Source organism: Peromyscus eremicus, chromosome 3 (assembly GCF_949786415.1).
Source record: "Peromyscus eremicus chromosome 3, PerEre_H2_v1, whole genome shotgun sequence".
Taxonomy (NCBI): Eukaryota; Metazoa; Chordata; class Mammalia; order Rodentia; family Cricetidae; genus Peromyscus; species Peromyscus eremicus.
Window position 1 is genome coordinate 26,727,547 of NC_081418.1, and position 26,786 is coordinate 26,754,332.

Here is a 26,786-nt window from a genome sequence, read left to right on the forward strand (position 1 = left end):
AATAAAAATAAAACAAACCACATACACAGCAGGAACTGGATCCAGTCTAGTTCTGCTTGGCTCCAATAAAATTCTAGCCACAGTATTTATGCAAAACATCAGTCTCTCTCTCCTCTGTGTGTGTGTGTGTGTGTGTGTGTGTGTGTGTGTGTGTGTGTGTGTGTGGTGTGTGTGTGTGTGGAGGGGTGAGGTAAACTGGTCCTGAGTCAAGGTCCCCAGCTGTCAGAGAATGAGTCGGAGATGGTGCAGCCTGGATATGCCTCCTTGTAAGTTCAAGCACTCACCATTTTGCTGTGGGTGATCATCAAGGTGAGTTTCTTGTCACTTAGCTCCCACATAAGAGTTGTCTCCAGTCTATCCCACTGCTGCATATGGACAAGTTTACCTCCGTCCACGGTCATGAGCAACTTCCTGTTATCTGCAGCTGTCTCACTGCACTCCACTCCAGCTGAAAGCTGACCTCTTTGTTCTTGAATACGCTGTGCATCTTTAAGATGATAGTGTCCCTGTTTTTGACAATTGTGGTAGGATTGGTCATGCTACATACCTACTTGGTGGCAAAGCTCTTATCAAGAGACTTGCTGAAGTCATGAAAATTCTTGCTGTCCACTAGTTTCCAGGTGCCAGTGAAAGCATCTGCTATGGTGTTGTGAGAGAGGAAGCTTGTAGGCACTCCAATGGTCACATCTCATGATGAGCATGGGCCACCTCAGAAGTTGAAATTTAGAAGATACAATTCAGTCCGTGACATTTCTCTTGAACCATTGGTTAATAGAGTCACCAATAGAAATGTAACACTAGTGAAAAGTAAGCCTCTTATTTATTTATTTATTTGTTTATATTTATTTGTTTATCCATTATTTATTATATAAGGCAAAGATGTTTCAGGGTTGCTTGTTAGTACATCACTCCAATCTTTAACATAAGTAATTATGGCTATAATTTTTCTGAATTGAGCAGCAACCCATCACCCTTCTTAAAGAGATAGGACATCGTTAGTTAGATCTTGCATTCTTGTATACCTCCATGCAATTGGACATGCCAGCTCTGTCTCGAAACAGTGCCTGAGAATGAGGATACTCTGATAAAAGCTATTAGCAAAAATTGCAATGATACTTCACACACAACTATTTCTTAAAAATCTGCTGTGCCAATTTCAGGAATAAGAGATAATTAAGCAAACAGACAAATTTACTTAAGCAAATATAGAGTTTGTTTCATTGTATTTTAACAAAGTGCTAATAAAATATAAAATATTATGTTTCATTTTTTCTTTTTGGTTTTGGTTACAGAAACATCAATTTTCTTTTCCTATGAAGTCAAGTGCCTTTGGAATTTCAGTAATAGTTACTACATGGGCATACACAGGGAACAGAGAGCAGAGCCCCAGCTGGTATACCTGAAATTGTATCAGCTCTTTGCAGACATACTTGAGTATCATCATCATAGTGATAGCCGGAGACTTGAGAAGGAGCCTGGAAATAAGATTATTTGAAGAACAGGTAGTAAGCTAAGTTCAATGAAAGCAGTCAAGTTGTCAGGTCAGTGAGCTGAGGAATGGATGGGAATGGAGGGGCCAGTTCTGGGGCTATGTGAATCTATTCTCAAATTTTTGTCTCTGAGGAAGAGTTGCAAGAGAAGATATTTAAGAATTAAGAGGAATTGTAAGGATAAAGTGTGATTTATGTCTGGAACAGGAGAAGCCAATATGCTTCTGACAAGTGAGGGTAGGAGAACACAAGGAGCAGATGAGGACAGCTAAGAAAACATACAGCTGAGTCCTTGGATACCTGGAGCAGAGGAAAAGACCGTTCCTAGGCAAAGGAAGACATCTCTTCTCCCACTGCAGGAGGAAAGGATGACAAGGTGGTGGAGGTGGACGGGGGGGATAGAACAGTATAGGACTCTATTGCTTATAGCTTAGTACTTATTAGTTCTGTTTATTACTTATTTTTTATTGATCCTTTAGGGAATTTTGGGGTTACACTTCCTTGCCTTCATGAAGTGGCCATGAGATTTGCTGCAGTCTTTAAACTATGAACAAAATTCACACTTACAGAGTCAATAGATGACTTGACATATTATTCCTCCTTTTCCCAGAGTGGTTAGTAGCATTCTGAATAGTTTCTACTTAATTAGCCAGTATGTGGAAAGAGGACCAGTATGTGGACAGAGCAGAACCAGGTGATCTGGAGAATGAAGGAAAAGTCAACGTTGACTTTTTCTGAACCACTGAGCTACTGCACATTTCCAGCCTGCACTGCTGGGTATTTGATGAGTGCAAAGTCTTCAAATCAATCCCAAACTTTCTCAGCACTCAGACTCTCACTGACAGTCTCTCCTCTCTGGTCAGCTTGTCTCCAAGGATCTTGATCTGTCTGCTTACAAACCATCCAGTGTCTCACTGTGAGAAAGAGGGCACCAGTAGTGCCGGACAACTACTGACACTCCCCATGTCAGTTACTTTTCTTGTTGTTATGATAAAATATTAAAAAAAAAAAACCTTTGTGGGGAGGCGGTGGTGCATGTCCCAGCACTTGGGAGGCAGAGCCAGGCAGATCTCTTTGAGTTCAAGGCCAGCCTGGTCTAAAGAGTGAGATCCAGGACAGGTACCAAAACTACCTGGAGAAATCCTGTCTCAAAAAACCAAACCAAAACAAACCAAAACAAACCAACCAAACAAACAAACAAACAAAAAAAACCCAAAAAACAAAAAACCCAAAAACAAAACAAAAAAAACCCCACAAAACCCAAAACCTTAAGGAAGGACTGGCTTATTTGGCTCAGAGTTTATCACGGTAGGGAAGGCATATGGTGGGAGCATGAAGCAACTGACCACATTGCATCCATAGTCAAGAAGCAGAGAAATGATTGCTGGCGATCCATTTTATAGTTTGAGACTGGAATACTGCAGCCTACATTCAGGAAAGGTTTTCCTTCCTTAGATAAACCTCTCTGGAAATGGCCTCACATACACACAGAGGTATGTCTCAGGCAATTCCATATGTGGTCAAGTTGACAGTGAGATTAACTACCAAACCTCACCATGCCGTTTCCCGTAAACTTACGATTTTCTTCTAACAGAATCATTGAACTGAAAATACCACAAATGAAGTGCTTAAGATTTTATTTGAGGCATACTTTTTGTCTTCATTTTGTTTTCCTATTGCTGACTAAGGTTTCCTTTTGCACAACAACTAGGTCTTGAGGTACATGTCCATGTCATTAGTGTACAGTGTTCTCAGCATGAATGGGAAGTCCATGTGAATCAGACAAGTCGTGATTTTTGTTTCATGTCTTTCTCCCCTGATTATGACTCTAGCCATAGTCACAGACATTAGTTCTGAGCTGGCCACCCTCTGTGCTGACACAGCCTGTGTCTTCAGTGTGAATTGAGCATCATTGGCTTTTTGACTCAGTGTGTCTCTGGATTCATGATGAGGATCCCTGGAGATGCCCTTGTCATTTCCATGCAGGAAGAGAACTAATGTTCCAGATAAGCAGCATTGAGATTCATTCTAAATAGTTCCTTGACAATCCTGACAGAATCTAGCATCTGTTCTCTGTCGTGCTAGTCATCTCACTAAAGCATTCTTAAGAAAAAAAGAAAGATTTCACAAAATTGAACCATATCTTGCAGAAATACTCACTAATTTTAAATGTAGATATACATGAAATTTTGTATATGAATAAACCCGTGTGGCCCCCACTGAGATGAAAATACAGGAGATCTTGAGCACCTAAGAAGGCTAGTTTGTGCTCACTCTGCTCTTGAACTGTCATAAATAGCTTCACACTGCAGATGTCACTTGAAACTTGATTTCTTGTACTCAGCACTATAATGGAGAGTGTATGCAGATCATTGCAAATGTTAGTGGTGGCTTCTTTCTTTTCCTGTGTGCAGTAGTCTGTGTTCAGTCATTCACACAGTGTTCCCATATTGGCCTTCCTGGTTTTCCCATTCACTGTTGCTGCCTTTTCATCCTCTACTGCCATTCAAAACTTACTACCTGCCTCTATTTCTTCTTTAGTCCCTCCCTCTCCCTTCCTCAGGGCCTCAAGCTCCAGTGCTATTGCTGTGAGTTTGAAGGTAGGCGCTCTCTTGTTATTGGTGCTCATTTCTTGATAACTTGACCATTGAAAGCAGTTTCCTCATGGAGGGATTTAAGTCCCCTCATCACAAAACTTGAGAAATTCTTCATAGTGTTCTCAGTTTAAATTCTGAAAATTATATAACCAATTTAAGAGAGATTGTCTAGGGAAGACAATGCCCAACAAAGAGAAATAAATGGTAGAATTTCATGCATGAGACAATGCAGGTGAAAAGTCATGGTTTTAGTTGGAGAATTGCTTCATGCCCTGAAATCTCACAACTTGAGTGGTTGTCTATCTTGTGGCTTTTCTTCAACCAAGATGGACTTATCTGATACAAAGGAGTACCTGGATAGAAAAATCAACACTTACATGTAAAGGGACTTCTAGAAAGAGGCAAGGATTTTGAATAGAAAGCAGTATATAATGTATAGGCTATAGGTCTATATCTCCCTCAGGACAGCTGAAACTCTGCCATTTCTAAGATAATTTCTGTGGCAAAATGTGTCTAAAATGGAACAAATTATATGAGGATATCTGCTGATGGAAGTCATCAGTGATGGCTGAACATACTTTCCCCTTCAGTCTATGGTATTTATTTCACACTATATCAGTGTGGAACGTTTTCTAAGTAACTACTATAAATTGCACAGCCATTATAGTAATTGATTTAATATTTCACTTGTGGATGTCACTAAGACTTGCCCTCACTCGATGACTTTGTTTCCATGGTAACTAGTGTGTTTTAAATGATAAGAAATGTGAAGAGTAGAAAGGATCAATTAGTGATATGTAACTCCAATTACATAAAATTTAGATTTTTATAGAATGAAGCAAAATCTCTCAAAAGGGAGCACAATATTCTAACAATATGGTTGGGTTTGAGCAAATAGTGCGTACACTAATTTTAAATAAATCTGCATGCTATTGTGCATAGTGTCTGACTACCCCAAACTTAAGGCTTTTATGCAAACGTGAAAATGCAGAAGAGCTAATCATGCAATCAGTCCTTACTTAATTATCTATTGTCTAAATCCCGCCTGCCTCCTTCTCTGATTTTCCATCTTTTCATTCTTTATTGGCATTTTTAACATAAGGAAGAGGAGGTAAATTAAAATGATTTTATTTTGCTTCTCAAGAGCTCTGCCTGTGAGAACACATTAATTACTTCATTTATCAAGGGTATATTGAGCACATTCCAAACACTGATGTTCAGTGCTGTTCCTCAATTAGGCAAAGCCCTTTCCTTCTGAGATGTCATGTATTCAGCGTTGCCTCTGCCTGGGAAGCTCTCTCCTAATCTACACGTGGATCACTCTACTTCTTTTATGTCTTTTCTCTTCTCTCAGCTTCAAAGTACAATCTTACTGCCGTCCTCTATAAAACAGTAACATTCACCCCCACAGAAATCCTATATGCCCTCTGCCTGGGCTGCTTTATATTCCACATTTCTTATAATGCCATCTAACATTCATTCCTTCCCTCACTCACTGTATATCTCCCCACTAACATAAAGTTAATGATGCCTAAATGCAGAGGATTTCTCTGTTGCTCTTCTCCTTCCATTGTTGTATGCCCAGCTTATAGAGCAGTTGTATGTAGTATTTAGTGGGGCATCATCACTGATTTTTTAAGGATGAAAGACACAGTGTTCCTCCTTTATTCTTGAAAGATTGTTACTAAAGAAACTTATAAACAAGACTATAATGAAAGACTATATTTTTTCTTTTATTGAAAATAGATTTTTTTCATACAGTATATTCTGATTATGTTTTCCCCTTCTTCTACTCCTTCCAGTTTCTCCCAACCTCCCATCACATCCGGATCCCTGCCCATTCTGTCTCCCACTACAAAAAAAACCAGGCATCTAAATAGTAATAATAAAATAAATTAAAAACAAATAAATAAAAACCAAACAAACCATAATATGAAAAGCAACCAATTAAGGAAAAGAACCAAAGAAAAAGCACAAGAAATGCATACAGATGCAGAGACACACACTTCACACATCCAGGAATCCCATCAAAACCCCAAACCAGAAACAAAATAAAACAAAACAAAAACAATACCCAAGTACCCTGACTTAACATTATGAAACAAAGAACCTCCAAAGATGCCATTGATTTTGTTTTGAGTCTGCTATCTACTGCTTGCAAATATGATAACATTGGAGAAAACTAAGTTTTCCTTTGTGAGCAGTTATCAATTGGAGATAACTTCTGGGTTAGGGATGTGGTCTTGTGTCCACCTTCACTCTCAGTGCTGGGTCCCCAACAGGTCCAGGCTTATACAGGCCCTGTGAACGCTGTTTAGGGTTGAATGTTCAGTGCCTCTCAGTCTCTGCATCTTGTCTGGCTATGTGTCTCTGAATTTGTCCTCATATGCTGCAGGAGGAAACTTCAGTGATGGTGGCTGAGCAAGGCCCTGATCGATGAGTACAGCACAATATCTTTAAGAGTCTTTTTATTGCTATGTTCTTTTAATAGAACAGTGGAATTTAGTTTTCCTCCTTGGTCCCTGACCTATCTAGTCTCATATTCTTGACCAACCATATTTATGTGGACATTTAGTTCTACATACTTCTTCTTTGTATGGCCCCCAGCAACATGGCATGGTGTTTTTTGGTGCATATTCTGGATCAGATTCCTAGGCTTTGATTCCCATTTCTCCATATCACTAACTCTTCTAGTGTTCCTTCTCATAAAATGTGACTATAGTAGTGCCTACTTAGTGGTTTGCTATGACTTAGCTTAATTCATCTAAAGCAGCAAGACCCATGTTTGGCATTCAGTAATGACAGAATAAGCAAGAAAATTCTGGAAAGATTTTAAACTTTTCTGGATAAAATACGTAACATCTGTTCATGTTGTCATCAAGAAGAGGGTAAATGTAGAACAATAATCTTTTCAAAGTTCTTTTATTCACACACACACACACACACACACACACACACACACACACCATGGTGTACATATACAGGTCAGAGAACAACTACAGGAATTGTTTTCTCCTTTCACACTGTGGGTTCTGAGGATTAAACTCAGGTCATCATGTTTAGTAGCAGTGTCTTTATCTGCTGAGCCATCTTGCCAGTGCAAAACAATAATATGATTGATAAACAAGAAATGATTTTAAGGCTGATGTCATTTCACTTAATAAAATTTCTATGAATTTATAGAGTTTGTTAAAAGGCATACTTAGTTTTTTAAAAAGTATACTGAAAGAGGAATTTTTACACAGGTTACCCATGTAAAGATTTCATATGTAACAACTCTGGATTAAAACAACAATAACAAAACCTTATCAACCTAAAGAATTCATCACAGAAATGACTTTTCTATAAGAGGACATATGAAATGATTGTCCTATAAGAGGACAATCCCAGAGTTGAACTATTACATTTGTGTGCAGTGCTTATGATTCTGCTTCATAAAGATTGGCTCACTGTACAATTCACTGAACTTCTGGTAACATTGAGTTGGAGCTCTGGTTATGGGGTCTCTTTTGTTTCACCCTATATATCTCAAGAACTAAAGAACAGATTGTGGGAAATGCCACTGGGCTAATTTTTCAGACAGAAACTAGTTTTGTCTTGTTCTTAAAGATAAAGTTACCTGTGAGTGAAACTAGGAATAAGGATATCAGTCTGGGAAATGGAAATAAACCCTGTTCTCTGGTATCTACCACGTTGTTCTATTTCTTTATAATTCAAGTTCAACACAGGGTCAGAGGCCAATATGTGTAAGTATGTTAATGTGTGTGTGTGTGTGTGTGTGTGTGTGTGTGTGTGTGTGTGTATGTGTTGTTCGGGGGGTTATCAAAAGCTTGGTTCATTTTGATAATTGAGAAATGGTATGTTCTATTACCTGCTCACAGACTTCTACCATTTCTGTTTCTTGCCAACATAGAAACTTTAGAGGCAAGTGTGTAGATTCATATTGTTTATAGATGCTATAAAGCATTCATAGAAGTAGCTGATCTAAAGTTTTTAGAACGGCAGCGCAATGTGTTTTGTATTCTTTACTATCATAAGCTGAGGGTGTGGCTCAATGCTTGCGTGGCATGCTCAAGGTCTTGGATTTGAGCATTAGAGTTTACAGAAAAAGAAACCACTATAATATGTAGGATGAGTTAATGTGCAATTACATTTAAGGTAGAGAGAGTTGTGATACACTTTGGTTTGTTTGTATTCCAGGATAGAGGGGGAGACATCGTTAACTCTATATCAGATTGTGTTACTGAGAGGGTACTGAGAATAGAGAGTGTTATGCAAAACACACAAGAAGAAGAAGCTTTGTCAGGATGCACACTTCAGTCTTCTCACTTCTCCAGCTTCTTTTCTTACTTGTGCTTATTTTGAAGACTGAAATACAGCTCAGACAGAGCAGAGTCTGAAATAGATTGGCTGGGGCTGAACAACACAAATCTACAATGTAATTAAGAGAAGGAATTTAAAAGCTAAATGTTCAGGTTCAAAGGACAACTACATTTCCTTTAGATTTCTGTACAGAGATTTGTCTGGAGCAAAGATTGTTGTTCAGTGTGTATAGAAAAGCAGACATAGCTAAATAAAGGAAGCACAATGGGGATTTAAAAACATGTTAGCCGGGCAGTGGTGGCGCACGCCTTTAGTCCCAGCACTTGGGAGGCAGAGCCAGGTGGATCTCTGTGAGTTCAAGGCCAGCCTGGGCTACCAAGTGAGTTCCAGGAAAGGCGCAAAGCTACACAGAGAAACCCTGTCTCGAAAAACCAAAAAAAAAAAAAAAAAACCAAAAAAAAACCAAACAAACATGTTTACTATTTGTACATATTAATTCCTAGAAGTAGGTTCTGGCCACAGGGATAAATCAAGGGAACATACATGTATTAATTTATTTCTTCTCATGGTTAACCATCACCTGGAATTTGTAAATAAGTTCTTCTTTTCACTCAGACCGTTGGCAGTATTCCAGGATAATTTCAGTTCTTTTCCCTAGGTTCATCTCTCTGTTCATTTTGGGGCATATTAAGGAGCTATGTGGAGATGGTGTCAGTCTGTGGTGATCAAGTTGAAAGAAGCCTTCTGACTGCCCACAAAGAGAGCAACAGCTAAGAGGGAGCCACAGGAGTTCACAGAGCCCCAGGTCTGAAAACACAGAGAGTTCACATGTATTTGTTGGGTCAGTCATGGAACTTTCAGTCTGTATCATGGCTAGTTCTTACTTGAGCTTTAAACTTCCTATCTAGACAATTGAAATCCCAAAGACAAACTCCAAGAAGGTGGTTTTCAGAGTAGCTTGTACAGAAGAGGATGATTAAAGCATTTTGAAAACTGAAAGCAACATGCATTTGTGGAAACTGTTCATGCCTCCAGTCTTCTACTCTGATGGAGTGCTTTCCAACTCATTCACATGCCAGGTTTTTCTAAGTATAAATGAGGACATACAATAAGCTGGTTGTCTTATTTTTCTCTAAAAATAGATTTTGTACATGCACAATTTTGTATTAATTTTTTTAGAGTTCATACAATGTGCTTTGACTATCACCTCTCTACTCACCCAACTCTTCCACAGTTCACCTCTCTTTCCCTACCCACCTTATTTTGTATCCTATTTTAATACTTCAAGACCAAGTTGTTCAAATCTTCCTAGATAGGTAGTCTTTCACTGGAGAGTGACTGACTTACCTGGGGTACACTCTTAATGAAAAACTGTCTTTTTCTCTCCCAGAAACTAATGGACACAATTGAATCTCATTACACATATTTTGGCCTCATTCCTTTTTCATTACTGTGTATACTCTATAATATGCATAATAATTCATATAGTTATCCCTATTAACACAATTCATATAATTTAAAATGTTACTGTTAGAAGCAAAGCCCAAATGAATGAGCATTTTTCTTTTTGAGGGGGTACTACTTCTCTGCAGAATATATTTCTAGGAGTTAAACTATTAGCTGAAAGATATAGTAAAGTATCATCAAAATATCTTCTAAAACACTATCCTACTTGCTCAGAAAATAGTGTCTAAAAACCATGTTCTTGTTATGCTTCTCACTGTATATTACAAAATAGAAAATGTTGTCAGAGTAGCAGGTAGTCATGGAATATTACTTTTTACAGTTATTTCTGTTACCTACTTTCGATGAACAAATATTCTTTGAATTACTAGTTTATAATTGTTTTTCTGTTTCTTTAGTCTGATACCTTTTTCTTATGGATATAAAGAAAGCACTCTTTCCTTCCTTCCTTCCTTCTTTCCTTTCTTCTTCTTCTTCTTCTTCTTCTTCTTCTTCTTCTTCTTCTTCTTCTTCTTCTTCTTCATTAAAATAAGACAGGGTCTCACTTTTGTTTGGAGTATTTATCAGAGAAGACTGATTAGACAGTGGTTTAAGCCAATGGAAAGTCTTTAGTAGCTGGCGACTACACTGGGTGTTCGGCGTTCTAGTGTAGCACTGAGTCTTTCTGAAAGTGAGCACGCATGCACACACACACACACACACACACACACACACCAAAACAAAACAAAAAATCCACCACCACCACCACCAACAACAACAACAAAAAACATGTTATGTGTTAACATACTTCAGTTAACAAAAACAGCCAGAAGTGGAACTACAGAAGCTAAAAAAAAAAAGTCAAGGTTGTACATTTGGAGACTTTCCAGAACTATGGACTTTGATGGATTAGGTCATTGCTTTAGTTTTGGCAGGTGGTACTGTCCACATGCTGAGTTTTATAGTCTGAATGGTATTCCATCATGGAATCAGTTGTGTTAAGGTCTGGTGCCTTGTTAGAACTTCGTAGTCCTGGCTGGCCTGAGACTCACTAGGTAGACAAGCATGACCTGGAAATCACAGAGCTCCACCTTCCTCTACCTCCTGAGTACTGGGATTAAAGTTGTCCTCCACCATGCCTGAGCAAAGCACATTTTAAAAATATTTTTATACACTAGGAAATAAGGGAGTATCTTTCCCCAAATATGCTGGAATAAAGGAAATCCAGCCTATAAGGTAATATTTATTTCCAGCATCATTGTCAATTTGAGGGAAACAATCCTTTGTGAAGAGTCCATAGAGTAAGGACCAGTGAGAATGTATGGGGACAGACAATTTGGCATTAGCAAGGCGATTTCTGCAAGCAGGTAAACAGCTAGCATCCAAAAACTGTGACAGTAAATTCTGAGGTGAGCAAAGAATGCTTCAGGGCTGGACCTCAAGGGAGAGTTTAATCTGAGGTTGTCAGAAAGGAAAAAGATGGAAAGACTGCAGCTTGTTTCTATTCCAATAATCTTATCAATGTTCATAGCCATCAAGCAAAGCAGAAAATTGGCCAAGCAAACCGAGGTGTGCAGATTATTTCTGGATGGGGAGCCTGCAGCATGCTCTTCTCTTGAATTCCTCTCACAACTCCAACTCTGTGCTCCTTGCTCTCAGGTTATTTGCACGTTTCACCCGGAGGAAGCATTGCTGTCAGCCCGGAGTCATAGTTGGTGCTTATAAACCAAGCATGTGGGAAGTGGAGACAGGAGCTCAAAATCATCTTCAGCTACACAGCAGGGTCAAGGCTGGTGTGGGATGCAAGAGACCCTGCTTCATAAAAACAAAACAAACAAATGAACGAAGGAGGAAGCTTGTCTGAGGTAAACAGCATATCCTGGAACACCCAGAGAGTTAGAAACAGAGCATGGGTAGATGTGGATTCTCATGTTTCTTCCTTCTAGAATGACCAAACATGGGCGTTTCCCAGGGTGGCCCCAATTTGTTCTTGTTCTCTTGTCCCCTTCTTCCTTCTCTCAGAGGCCTGGACCTAACCATTTGGGAACTGCACTCCCAGCTCTTCTGCCCCGCTGCTGCCCCGCTGCCACCCCTCTGTCCTTCCGCTGCCGCCCAGCTGCGCTTCTGGGCAGGTACACGGAGAAATTTTGTGTGGATTGGAATTCTCTCTCTCCAGGGAGACACAGGATCCAGCGAAGATGAGTAGTTTAAAGTCCCCAGGACAAAGTGACTAAGGAGTGAATGCTTAGAGCAGTGTCTCTTCCGTCCGTGTCTTCTTTGTTGGGGTTTGAGTCCAGAGCTTCATTTCACTAGCTACTTTAGTATTTCTATCGCAGAGACCTTGCTAGGAAAGAATTCTAGCCAATGACAATATTCAGTTATTTCAGAGGCCTTAAATCTCCAAAGCACCTTTACTATTCGAAATAAGACACAAGATAGGCCTTGCACATTGGAAACGAACTAAAGCTCTTACAAAGGTGCTGTGGGATGTTCTGTATGTCACATGTGTTGCTGATTTAGTCAATAAATAAAACACTGATTGGCCATTGGCTAGGCAGGAAGTGTAGGCGGGACAAGGAGGAGAATAAAGCTGGGAAGTGGAAGGCTGAGTCAGAGAGACACTGCCAGCCACCATGATGACAAAGAGTATATGAAGATGCCGGTAAGCCACGAGCTATGTGGCAAGGTATAGATTAATAGAAATGGGTTAATTTGTGATAGAAGAAGTAGATAACAAGAAGCCTGCCATGGCCATACAGTTTGTAAGCAATATAAGTCTCTGTTTACTTGGTCGGGTCTGAGTGGCTGTGGGACTGGCAGGTGAAAGAGATTTGTCCTGACTGTGGGCCAGGCAGGAAAACTTAAGCTACACAAAGGTGAAAATCAGGATATGGCTTTATGCTGGACAGCTTTATGCCAACTTGACACAAACTAAAAGTCATCTGAGAGGAGGGAATGTCAATGAGAAAATGCCTCTATAACATGGGGTTGTGTGCAAGCCTTTAGGGGATTTTCTTAATTGGTGACTGATGGGAGAACTCCCAGCTCATTGTGGGTGATGTTATCCCTGTGCTGGTAGTCCTGGGTTCTATAAGAAATCAGGCTGAGCAAGGCATGAGGAGAGACACATAAGCAGCACCCCTCCATGACCTCTCTGCTGCCTTGTCATAGGCCAAAACTTTATTTATCAACTAATCAGAGCAACACATATTCACAGCATACAGAAAGACATTCCCCCACCAAATGTCAGCAATACTCAGCCTCCTGGAAGCCTTTATCCTTCCTCCCTGAGACAATTCATCCTTCCTTCACTAACCTACATTGCCCATTCTGGTTTTTCCTTCTGCCTGGCGTGCTGTTCCCTCAGGTCTGTAAATGGGTAGTTGCTTTTCATTTTCCAGATCTTAGAGGGTGTGCTGGGGAGAACTTCTGGCAATACCCTTGTTAATATTTAGAAATTATGTGTGCATAATTATATGTATTTTTGACTTGAACAATTTGAACCTTTAGTGAAACTGAATTGTTTAGTTAAACAATTCTTCCCATGAGTGACTTTGAAGCTTTTTTTTTTCTGGACAGCTTTTCTACCAATAACTTATAAAGTTTCACTCCATTATGTAAAGATGATTATTCAAGACTGCTGTGTTTGAACTGGAATGACATGAGAACTGAAGACCTAAACTCCCATCTCCTACCTTTTTTTCCACTCCCTAGAGTAATATTCCATAGAAACCAGTATCAGTTAAAATCTATAAATACACTCAATCAATTCTGAATTAGAAAGATGACAACACAAAGATGCAATTTTCTGAAATCTTGAAAATAAGAGATATTCATTGCCTTTTCTTATAATGTCATTGCTGTGAGTTCGTCTATAATCGCATGCCACACATCTCTTTGAGATCAGGAAATGGGCACTTTTAGGCTTCTGGCACCTAGCACTTGGCCTTACACAGATGAAAGATCCTGTACATGGCTTCTGACTTAAGTTCACAGAGGCAGCCAAATGTTTATCTTTGGCTTTAAGCTCTTCAGTGGCCTTTGTAAAAGCTCCACATTATAACCTCGTTTCTCTGTTTAGTACAATTCGACAATCCAAGCATGATATCTTTATGGCACATCTGCTGAATAGCAAGAAGTACCAGGTGTCATCCTGTGTAATGGGTGCTATATTTAATCTTTGGCAAAGAAACGAAGCAAAACCAACTAACCAACAAGCAAGCAAGCAAACAAACAAGCAAACAAACAAAAACCTAAGCAAAGGTGAAGGTGACAGTCTCCCTACACTTATGTACAAGGAGAATGTAATTCAGAAAAGTTAATTAATTAGTACCTTGTTTAGTGAAAAGAGTAGGTGTTTAGTGTCTTTTCTGTTGCTATGACAAGTATTTTGACAACAAGCAACATAGAGGAAGAAAGTATTTACTTTAGCTGGCAGTTCCAAGCTACAGTCCAAGAGGAAAGTTGCAGTAGCAGATGTCTCAGACACAGTATCGTTTCATATGTACAGTCAAGAACAGAAAGTAAACACTGCATTCATGCAACCTGCTTGCTTGGAAGCTTTTTTTTTCCCCACTTTTACACAGTTCAGGACCCACACTAGGGAGTGGTATCATCCACAGTTGACCAAACAAGTTAATCCTCCACATATAAAACTTGATGTAGATATTTCTATTCCATTTCCTGATGACTTTTGGTTATGTCAAGTTGACAGCTAAAACTAACCAGCACAGTTCAATTGAAAACATGCTGTTTTGAATCTTAAATTCCCATTTTCTTTCAATTAATATGAAATCTTATGAAAATGAAGTTCCTGACCAGTACCACTGCATCCCAGAGGAATCTTCAAAGGATAACCTCAATATTTGCTGTATTTTGTTTTTAAAATATAGATTGTGTCATAATTAATAAGAAAACATTAAATTTTATTTCATTTAACTTCTGCTTCGACCTGAAAGAGAATGCTTCCCTGGAATCTGAAGTCACAAACATTGTAATAATTGAGAAGTGTCTCCATCCATAGGACAGTCAGTAACCTTGGTCTTCTGAAGCTGGGGACTGCCTATTTTTGCATACTGGTTACTGATGGTAAACAGAATGAAGTAAGTTGTGGGGAAGTTATGAAATCAAAACCATCTACTCTACTTCCCTGTATCACATCTCACGTTTTTTCATATTGTAAATTTGAGATGCAAAAAGCATTTTATATTTCTTAAGACAGTAATCTAGTAGATATTTAACCACTGGGAGAATATTAAAATGCTTATTATCAAGACAGGGATATGACAAAAGAAAATTGTTTTGATAAAGAGAAATAAAAGAAATTTAGGAGGAGGCATACTATAACTGGAGTTTTTCTATTAATATATATGGTTTAAAACATGTTTGGGATACTGCATAAATATTTACTGAAAATTAGCAGAATCAGAAATGAGCAGCAGAATGTTACAATAGACATCAAAGGAATCTAGGATATTATACAGGAATACTTCAAAAACCTGTTCTCTAATAAGTTGTAAAGTCCAAAAGAAATGCAAGAATTTCCATATTCAGTCAAACCACCACAGCTAAACCAAAATAGATCAATAACCTAAACAGACCCTGTAGTGTCTTGAATGAGAATGTCCCCAATAGGCTCAAATATTTGAATATTTGGGCCCCAGTTGGTAAAATTATTTGGAAAGGATGAGAAGTTGTGGCCTTGTTGGAAGAGATACATCATTGGCAATGAGCTTTGAGGTTTCAAAAGCCGGTTCCATTCCCACTTTGCTCTTTCTGTGTTGTGCTTGTGGATCAGGGTGTAAGCTTTTAGCTACTGCTCCGGTGGCATGTCTACCTGCCCCCTGCTGTGCTTCTCATCATGATGGTCATGGACTCTAACCCTCTGAAATTGTAAGTCACAAATTAAATGTTTCCTTTCTTAATTTGCCTTGGTCATGGTGTTTTATTATAATAGAAAAGTAACTAAGACCGACTCATAACAAATAAGGAGAGAAAAAATAGTAATAAAAGATCCTCTGACTATAAAAGAAAAAAGAGAGGAAGAAAGAAAGAAAGAAAGAAAGAAAGAAAGAAAGAAAGAAAGAAAGAAAGAAAGGAAGAAAGAAAGAAAGAAAGAAAGCCTAGTTCCAGATAGAGTCACGGACTTTCAAACAATGTTTGCACTCAATACTCCTAAATTATTTAACTATATAAAAATAGAAGGCAGTCTTCCAAACTCTATGAAGCAGTATTACTGTGATGCCCAAACCTGTGAGAGACACAACAAACTAAGAAAACTACAAGCTAAGATTATTAATGATCACAGATGTCAAAATCCTCAATAAAAAAAACTTATATACCAAATAAGGGCATATATCAAAAAGATTGTCCAGCTAGGAAGTGGTGGCACAAGCCTTTAATCCCAGCACTCAGGAGGCAGAGCCAGGTGGATTTCTGTGAGTTGGAGACCAGCCTGGTCTACAGAGCGAGATCCAGGACAGGCACCAAAACTACATAGGGAAACCCTGTGTTGAAAACAACAACAACAACAAAAAAGATTATCCACCAAGATAAGGTCAGCTTTATCTCAGAGGTCCAAGGATGGTGCAGCATACATAAATCAATGAAGAGTAAATCATGTGAATGTACTTAAAGACATATGACCATCTCAATAGATGCAGAAAAAAGCCCTTGGCAACATACAACTTTCATTCCTGATAAAATTACAAGAGAGAATAAGACTGGAAGGGAAATATGTCAATAATAACCAATAATAAAGGTTATATATAACAAACCCACAGCCAACGTCATTCTAAATGGAGAAAAGCTTAAAGCAATCTCATTAAAATTAGGACAACACAGGGCTGCCCACGACCCTCTACTTTCTTTCAAAATAGTACTTGAAGCAGAAGCAAAGCTAGAACAATAAGACAAAAAGAAATTAAAGGAATAAAATGAAAAGAGAAGTCAAATTATTCCTATTTGCAGATGCTATGAAATGATACACAAGCAATCAAACTCCAAAATTCCACCAGAAAATTTATAGAAGTGATGAATAATTTCAGCACAGTAGCAGGATAGAAAATCAATTTACACCCCCAATTAGAAGTTAAGTCCCTATTGCAAAAATAAATAGCCTTTCTACACATCACAACAATGCATTGAGAAAGAGATCATTGACACATACACATCCCCAAGAGCCTTAAAAAGTATCTATGACCAAGCCTAACCAAGAAGGCCAAAGACCTCTACAACAAAAACTTTAAATCTCTGAAGAAAGAGATTGAGGAAGAAAATGGAAATATCATCCATGCTTGTGGATTGGTAGAATTGATACTATGAAAATGGCCATTCTACCCAAAACAATTGATAGATTCAATTCAATTTTAGTCAATATACATATAACATTCTTCACAGAAATAGGAAAAATTCACATGGAGTTTGAAAGCCCAAGAATAAAGAAAGTAATCCTGAATAAGAAGAAAAATGCTGGTGTAGTTATCATTCTAGAGATGAACTCTCTTTTAGGTTTTCTAATTTCAAAAGTGGTCAGCCATGAACATATACAAGTATGAGCAAAGCTAATGCACTCAGTAGGTTATATGTATATGTGTGCATATATATGTATATACATTCATGTAACAACAATAACGAAGAGATTATGAATTTGGGAGGGGAGAGGGAGGAGTTAGGGAGGGGAGAGAAAGGAGTTTGAAAACAGAGGGTGGGATAGGAGGTAAGTAGGTAAAGTGGTTGTATATGAAATTCTTTAAAAACTATCAAAATATTGGAAAGGAAAGCATAGAGTAATATTGGTAGATTCATAGAACTGAAGGAATTTGAAATAAAAACAGCATAAACAAATTTTTCCATTTTTTAAATTGTAATTGAGTAGCATGTATTTCTAGGACTATATCATTTATACAACTGATCTATGAAAAGTATCTGTAGTTTCTAAGGCACTTAAAATATGCTTCCCTTGGTCTCTGAAAAAACTTATGATTGCCTGATTAGGAGTCATGGATAAGCTGTACTTGACTGGCATGCAGCTTGGAAGTAGGAACAACTATTAACCTTTGTCTTTTCATAAAAAAGCAAATGTCTCATTGAATGTGTGCTAATCTATCTTCAATTCACAACCAATTAACAGGGGACTTAATGTTAAATATGTCTCGCTTATGCTTTTGTCGTGAATTCATGCCAAGAGTTCAACAGAAAGCAGAGGATGCAAAGGAAGATCAGCCCATCAGGACTAGGGTGCCGCCATTATCTGTTCTTTCTGCTCTTGGGTTCTTCATCCTCCCTCTGAACCTTGACTGATAGGTTTAAAATATGTCCCCCACTATGCTGGCTTAGAACTGATTTGAACTAGGAGTTCTTCCTGTATTTTTGAGACTGCCTAAAGTCTTGTGTTCACTTTCATATCCATGTATCTTGTATTCATTCATCTTTTGCTTAATATTAAGATAAACAAAAAATTAAAAGAAAGAAACAAAAGAAAGTTGATTGTGAAGGGAGACAGTGTTCTTGTAGAGAGGACTACCAGGGGAGGGAGACAGGAAGAAAGCATACAGCACAGTTTTCAGGCTCTAAGTACAGATAACCAAGCCAAACATTACTGTCAGGAGGGAGTTTGGAGGTTAGCAGCATCTTGGAAAGGCAGGTAATGAAATCAGTTTAGACACACAGACTCTGACGGAAAAGGGAGACATTCAAGTGGCAACATGCATTTGGAAGCATGGGATTTAGCAGGACATGAGTTAGAGAAAGAAAATCACACAAAGAAATGAGATTGGACATACTGAGAGCAAAAGTCTGAGGGATGAATTTTAAAGAAAATCCTAGAGGGAGAAGGAAACAAAGAGGACCAAAAAAAAAAAAAAATAGAGAAAGAAGGTATTTTTAATACATTAACATTGAAACAAAACAATTTTGAAGAACTGATCAACATGGCTGTCACATAGCAGAAGAGAGAATTTCACAGAGGAATTGGTGTGGTGATATTGTGTTCCCCAATATACTGTGCATCCTAATAAATTTATCTGGGGTCAGAGAACAGAACAGCCACTAGATATTGAGGCCAGAAAATTGTGGCACACACACCTTTAATCTTAGCATTCCAAAGGCAGAGAACCTTCTGGATGTCTGTGAGTTCAAGGTCACACTGGAAACAGCCAGATATGGTGACTCACGCCTTTAATACCAGGAAGTGATGGCAGGAAGCAGAAAGGTATATAAGGCGTGAGGACCAAGAACTAGGCCTGATTAAGCTTTTAGGCTTTTGAGCAGCAGTTCAGCTGAGATTCATTTGGATGAGGATTTAGAGGCTTCCATTCTGAGGAAACAAGATCAGCTGAGGAACTGGCGAGGTGAGGTAGCTGTGGCTTGTTCTGCTTCTCTGATCTTCCAGCGTTCACCCCAATACCTGGCTCTGAGTTTGTTTTTATTAATAAGATTTGTGCTACAAATTGGTGAAACACAGAACAAAAAAAGTAAGTTAGCAATATTCCAGAAAGTTAGAATTATAATGAGGAGACATTAAATATATGTGGAACTGGAAAGATTTATCCCAACACCCATCAGCTAAATGACTATAAGTTTACCAGGCTTGGATGACTTTTTTGAAGATTATGACTTTAATATCAACTTATTGATGATACTGTTGCAACCATAGGTAATGCAAAATATTGGCATGCAATTAGCATGTAATTATGATAGTGGGTATATTATTGACCAATAGAAAAGCTTGCAGAATGTTTAAAATAACCTAAAGGAAACATGTGTTGGCTAAATCTTCATTGTCAATGTGACACATCTGGGAAGAAGCAACTTTGAAGAACTTCCCTCACGTGACTGGTCTGTGGGTAATTTCTTGATCACTAACTGATGTAGGAAGACCCACCCCAACAGAACGTTGGCCTGTTCTGTGTAAGAAGCCTGGTAGCAAGTCAGTAAACAGTGTTCCTCCACTGGTTTCTGCTTCAAGCTCTTGCCTTGAATATCTGCCTTTGCTTACCTCAATGATGGACTGTATCGTGTAAAGTAAAATAGACCCTTTCCTCTCCAAGCTGCTTTTGGGCATGGTATTTTATCACAGCAACAAAAAAGCAAAATAAGATGGCTAAATTTGTATTTGTTGAAAATACAATTTAACAGACAAGAGAGACCTCATGTTTTGAAGCGAAATAGTAGTAGCTGCATGCTGTGAGAGCTGCTGTGGGGATTGTTTGCTGCTTTCTACCACTTTCCTGGCCAGTCTGCATTCTGTTCATAGTCTGTAGAATATGAATGTTTCTAGTGTTTACTGACATACTGCAGGAGGAAGCTTCTCTGATGATGGTTGAATAAGGCACTCTTTTGTGATTATAGAAGTAAGTCATTAAGAGTCATTTTATCACTTTTTTTTAAAAGATCCATAGTATTTGATTTTATCCTATGTATCTGGACTATCTAGTCTCTTATTCTTGGTCACCCAGGCAGTGTTAGATATGGGTTCCATCTTGTGGACTGGGCCTTAAGTCAAATTAGACGTTGGTGGTGGATTATTCCTACAAGCTTTGTGCCACCATTATACTAGCATATCTTACTGGTAGGACACTGTTTTAGATCAAAGGTTTTGTGCCTGGGTTGGTGCTTATGTTTCTGCTTTGATAGCACGCAGAGTACCTGCCTGTACCAAATGTGAAAGCATGTAGTGGTGAAGGCTCCATGTAGTTACCAGATCAACTTCTTCAATGTTCATTGAGTTGTGTAAACATTATTTTCAGCAATGGGCCTTTCTATCAGTTTGTGGAGAGCATCCTAAAGTCTTGGCAGCAGCCTGGGTTATTGAGGATTCCCATGGGACTCCTTTGGCCAAAAAATCAATTAGATGTAACCCAATCCCAGACTGGAAGCTTCATTTGGTATCAAGAGATGACCTGCTGTGGCTGTCTTCCCCACTATTAGGCATTTTATTCAGATCATCTTCATAGATGCATATATTTTGGGAATCTTCTAATGTGTTAGATTTCTTTACTACCCCTTAAATGGCCTCTAATTTTAGCTGTCTCTCCCAGTATTCCTTTCTTTTCCCTCTCTTTCTCCCCACTTGATCTTCCCTTTCCAGCCTTCACTCATCCACAATCATCTGTTCTGTTCCCCCTTTGTAATGAGAGTTATCTGTACCCCCTGGTCCCTTACTCTGTCTAACCTCTGTGGTCCTATGGATTGTAGATTGGTCATCATTTCATCTTTTCAGTCCTCACAGGCCACTCCTGTCAGGGAACCAGGTAGAGTAACTGCAGATCTTCATCTTTCTGTTCTTCTAGATGCAGTTCCCCATCCTCCTTCCCGCTCTGCAGCATGGGAAGCCCATGGCAGCCTCCCCAATCCCAACTCTAATGGATCCCATAGATATTCCCCTCATAACCCTCCTCCCTCCACTCATTGCTTCAGCACAGACCCCAACTGCTACAGTCACTGCCTGCTAGCCCAAAGGCCGCTCCTGCCTGGGAAGCAGGTAAGCTAACTGAAGGTCTTCACTTCCCCTTCTGCTCCTCCAGATACAATCCTCCAGTCTCATTCCAGCTCTGTAGCAGAAAACCTGCTTCAGTCTCCCAGTCCCCTCTAACCCCATCTCCACTGGATCATGAAGACCATCTCCTCCAACCTTCAGTCACCCATCTCATTCTTTTTCTTTATTTTTTTTTGTTGCAACTTTTAAAAAAGCACTTTCTCTAAAGTATGGTATCATTGAAAAGTACATACTAGGATCTAGTGTTGAAATGGAGAGTTCCCTCAAGCTGTAAAGCCTACAAATATTAGAAATCACCATATTTCTCATTCAGAAGATTTACAATACACAGCAGCACTCTTGTGAGTGTACTTTGGCATCTAAGAGTGCCCCTTACATGTCATTGTAAAACTATAATTTCAATTATATTTTATTTGCCAGTGATTGGTTAGTTCAGGAGGAGATGTGTGATCTAATCTACACTGTTGAGGGTAGGAAGAATGTTTTTTTTTCTCCACATTTATAACTTTAATTTTTTAAAAAAATTTGTCTATTTGTTGTTGTTGTTTTTACATACTAATCAAAGTTTTCCCTTCCTTCCATGTTCCCAGTCTCCCTCCTCAACCCACTCTTCCTCCGCTGTTGCTCTTCAGATACAGGCAAGCCTCTCATGGATATCAGACAGCCATGCAGTGAGACTAGGTACCTACTCTTCTATTAAGACTGGATGAAGAAATACAGCAGGAAGAATGGGCCGCCAAAGCAGGCAACACAGTCAGAGATAGAACCTGCACTAATGGTTAGGAGTCTCACAGGAAGACCAAGTTGTACAATTGTAACATATATGCAGAGTGCCTAGGTCAGTCTCATGCAGGCTCCCTAGTTGTTGGTTCAGTCTCTGTGAGCCCCTGTGATCCCAAGTTAGTTGGTTCTGTGGGTTTTCTTGTGGTGCCCTTGACCCCACTGGGTCTTACAATCCTTCCTCCCCCTCTTCTACAGGATTTCTTGAGGTCTGCCTGATGTTTGGCTGTGGGTCTCTGTATCTGTTTCCATCAGATGCTGGGTGAAGCCCTTCTGATGACAGTTGGGCTAGGCATCAATCTATGAGTATAGCAGAATATCATTGGAAGCATTTCATTGACTATTTTTTCCCCATTTGTGTTTGGTTCTATCCTAGGTCTCTGGACTATCCAGCCTCTGGGTCCTGGCCCTCCAGGCAGTGTCAGAGGTAAGCTCCCTCTCAGGGTATGGGTCTCCAGCTGTATCAGGAAGGACTTCTTCGTTTTCAATGTATACCTCCTTGATCTCTTTAAGTTATCTTATTGTTCTGGCTAGAACTTCGAGTACTATATTGAATATATATGGAGAGAATGGACAGCCTAATTTTGTTCCTGATTTTAGTGGAATCACTTTGAGTTTCTTTCCATTTATTTTGATATTGGCTATCAGCTTGCTATATACTGCTTTTATTATGTTTAGGTATGTCCCTTGTATCCTTGAGCTCTTCAAGAAAGAAGGGTGCTGGATTTTGTCAAAGGGTTTTTCAGTATCTAGTGACATGGTCACAAACAAACTTCTTTTAGTTTGTTTATACGGTAGATTGTATTGACAGATTTTCATATCTTGAACCATTCCTGCATCTCTGGGATGAAGCCTACTTGATCATGGTGGATGATTTTTTTTGATGTGTTCTTAGATTTAGTTGGTGAGTATTTTATTGAGTATTTTTGCATTAATGTTCATGAGCCAAACTAGTTTGTAATTCTTTTTCTTTGGTGAGTCTTTGTGTGGTTCGGGTATCAAGGTGACTGCAGCCTCATAAGATGAATTTGGCAATGTTCCTTCTGTTTCTATTTTGTGGAATAATTTGAGGAATATTGGTATTAGCTCTTTTTTGAAGGCCTAAGAGAATTCTGCACTAAAACCATCTGGCCCTGGGAATTTTTTGGTTGGGAGATTTTTAATGACTGATTCTATTTCCTTGGGGGTTATGGGTCTATTTAAATTGTTTATAAGTGGTGTCTACGGAGAAAACTGTCCATTTTTTAGGTTTTCCAATTTTTTGGAGTATAGGTTTTTGAAGTATGACTTAATGATGCTTTTTATTTCCTCAGTGTCTGTTGTTATATTCCTCATTTCTAATGATAGTGTTAATTTGGATATTTTCTCTCTGCTTTTTTGTTAGGTTGAATAAGGGTTTATCTATCTTGTTGGTTTCCTCAAAGAACCAACTCTTTCTTTCGTTGACTCTTTGCATTGTTCACTTTGTTTCTATTTTATTGATCGTAGTCCTTGGCTTGATTATTTCCTTCTGTCCACTCCTCTGGGTCATATCTGCTTCTTTTTGTTCCAGAGCTTTCAGGTGTTCTGTTAAGTCTCTGGTATGAGAATTCTTTAATTTATTTATGCAGGCACTTGGTGCTATGAAATGAACTTTCCCCTTAGCTTTCCTTGTGTCACAAAAGTTTGGGTATGTTGTGCATTCATTTTCATTGAATTCTAGGAAATCTTCAATTTCTTTCTTTCTTTCTTTCTTTCTTTCTTTCTTTCTTTCTTTCTTTCTTTCTTTCTTTCTTTCTTTCTTTCTTTCTTTCTTTCTTTCTTTCTTTCATCCTTGACCCAATGGTAATTCACTTGAGAGCTGTTTAGCTTCCATGAGTTTATAGGCTTTTTGTAGTTTGCATTGTTGTTGAACCTCAACTTTAATCTATGGTAGTCTCATAGGATACAGGGGGTTATTTCAATTTTTTGTGTCTGTTGAGATTTTCTTTGTGACTGAATATATGGTCAGTTTTTGAGAGGGTTCCGTGAGGTGCTAGGAAGAAGGTGTATTCTTTTGTGTTTGGGTGAAATGTTCTGTAGATATCTGTTAGGTCCATTTGAGTCATCATGTCAGTTAATTTCATTATTTCTTTGTTTAGTTTCTTTTTGGGTGACCTATGCATTGGCCAGAGTGGGGTGTTGAAGTCTTCCATTATTAATGTGTGGGATTCAATTTGTAATTTAAGCTTTAGTAATGTTTCTTTTACAAATGTGGGTGCCCTTGCATTTGGGGCATAGATGTTCTGAATTGAGACACCATTCTGGTGGATTTTTCTTTTAATGCATATTAAATGTCCTTATTCATCTCTTTTGATTAATTTTGGTTTAATTCTGTTTTGTTAGATATTAGTATAACTACATCAGCTTGCTTCTTAGGTCCATTTGATTGGAAAATCTTTTTCCAACCCTTTAATCTGAGGTAATACCTATCTTTGATGTTAAGGTGTGTTTCTTCTATGCTTAAAAGGATGGATCCTGGTTTTGTACCCATTCTGTTTACATGCGTCTTTTTATTGGTGAATTGAGCCCATTGATATTGACAGATATCAATGATCACTGATTGTTAATTACTGTTAATATATTAGTGTTGTTGTTGGTTTTGTGTGTGTGTGTGTGTATTTGTGTGTGTGTTTTCCTTTTTTGAATTTTGCTGGTGTGAAATTATCTATTGCCTGTGTTTTCATGGGTAGGAATTTTCCTTCTAGTACCTTCTGTAGGGATGGCTCTGTAGATAGATAGTATTTAAATTTGACTTTGTTGTGAAATAACTCATTTTCTCCATCTATGGTGATTGAAAATTTTTCTAGGTATATTCTGGGTATAGAAGTCTGGGCTGACATCCATGGTCTGTTAGACTCTGCAAGACATATATCCATGCCCTTCTTGATTTTAGAGCCTCCACTGAGAAGTCAGGTATAATTCTGATAGGTCTGCATTGTATGTTACTTGGCCTTTTCCCTTTGCAGCTTTTAATATTCTTTTTTTATTCTGTATGTTTAGTTTTTTGATTGTTATATGTTGAGGGAACTTTATTCTGGCCTAATCTATTTGGTGTATTGTAAGCTTCTTCTACCTTTATAGGCATGTTCTTCTTTAGGTTTGGAAAATTTTATGATTTTTTGAATATATTTTCTGGGACTTTGAGCTGGGATTCTTCTTCTTTTCCTATTATTCTTTGATCTGGTCTTCTCATGGTGTCCCAGATTTCCTGGATGTTTTGTGTTAGGAGTTTTTTAGATTTAACATTTTCTTTGACTGATGCATCTACTTCTTCTATCATATCTTCAGTGCCTGAGATTCTCTCTTCCATCTCTTGTGTTATGTTGGTGATGCTTACAACTGTAGTTCCTTTTTGCTTACCTAGATTTCTCATTTCCTGAATTCTCTCAGTTTGTGTTTTCTTTATTGCTTGTATCTTGATTTTCATGCCATGAATAGTTTCCTTCACCTGTTTGCTTGTTTGTTTTCTGCATTGGCTTTCTTGGCATTCTTTAAGAGATTTGTTGACTGCTTCTAATTTTTTGGTTGTCTTTTTCTTAATTTCTTCTGTTTTCCAATTTAACTTTTTTATTGATTCTCTTTGGATTGCACACCATGCATCTCATTTGCACTCATTTCCCTGTTCTCTGCTCATTCCCCTTGCTCTCTATTCTTGCAACCTCCTCACCCAGGATAAAACAAAAAAAAATACAAAAAAGAAAAGAAAAATCTCATGGTGGAAGCTGTAGTGTTACACAGTGAGTCACACAGTATACTTTTTAGTTCATATATCATTACTTGCCACAGGCCACAAAGGGTTTGGAGGGGCTTTCTGTCCCTTGCCCATGCCACCATATGGCAGATGAGAGGTGGGGACAGATCTCTCATACTTATGTTCTTGGACCCGGGTCACCTGCTTCCCAGTCAGTGGGGTCAGCTCTACTGTGTTGCCCAGGTGAGGTGCAGGGCCCACTCTCCCAAGTGCTGCATCTGGTGAGGGGCAGGACCAGCTCTCTCACCTGCCACAGGTGGGAAGGGGTGAGGGCCGAGGGCATCTTTCCATTGTATTTACCACCACATGGTGGATGAGAGGTGAGGGGCCATTTCTTCCACTCCCATGATCTCAGGGCAGGCTCACCAGTGCCATTGCCAGCAGGGGGAGCTCTACTGTGTTGTCCAGGCAAGGTGTAGAGCCTGTTCTCCCTAGTGCTGCAGCCGGTGAGATGCTGGGCCAGGTCACTAGTTCCCATGACCTGAGCGCTAGCTCTCCCACATGCTATAGGTAGTAAGGGGAAGGGTGGGAGATGACATCTCTCTCTTGTCCATGCTATCACATGACAGATGAGAGGTGGGGCCAGATCTCCCATGCTCTTATTCTTGGAACTAGCTCACCAATGTCTCTGTCAACATGATCAGCTCCACTGTACTGTTCCGTTGAGGTGCAGGGCCTGCTCTCCCTAGTGCAGCAGTTGGTGAGAGGCTGGGTTACCTCTCCTGCCCACCACATGTGTCAAGGGGGGAGGAGGGAAGAACATCTTTCCCTCACCTAGGCCACTACATGACAGATGGGGGATAGGAGCAGGTCTCCCATTCTCCCACTCTCAGGCCCAGCTCACCTGCAAGCCCACCAACAGTCAGCTCTGCCATGCTGCCCAG

General features: G+C 39.0%; 1 pseudogene; it reads right to left on the reverse strand.

Moving 5' to 3' along the window:
* Positions 1-206: 206 nt before the first annotated feature.
* On the reverse strand, positions 207-26,380 carry LOC131905609 (fatty acid-binding protein, heart-like; annotated as a pseudogene).
* Between the last annotated feature and the right edge of the window lie 406 nt (positions 26,381-26,786).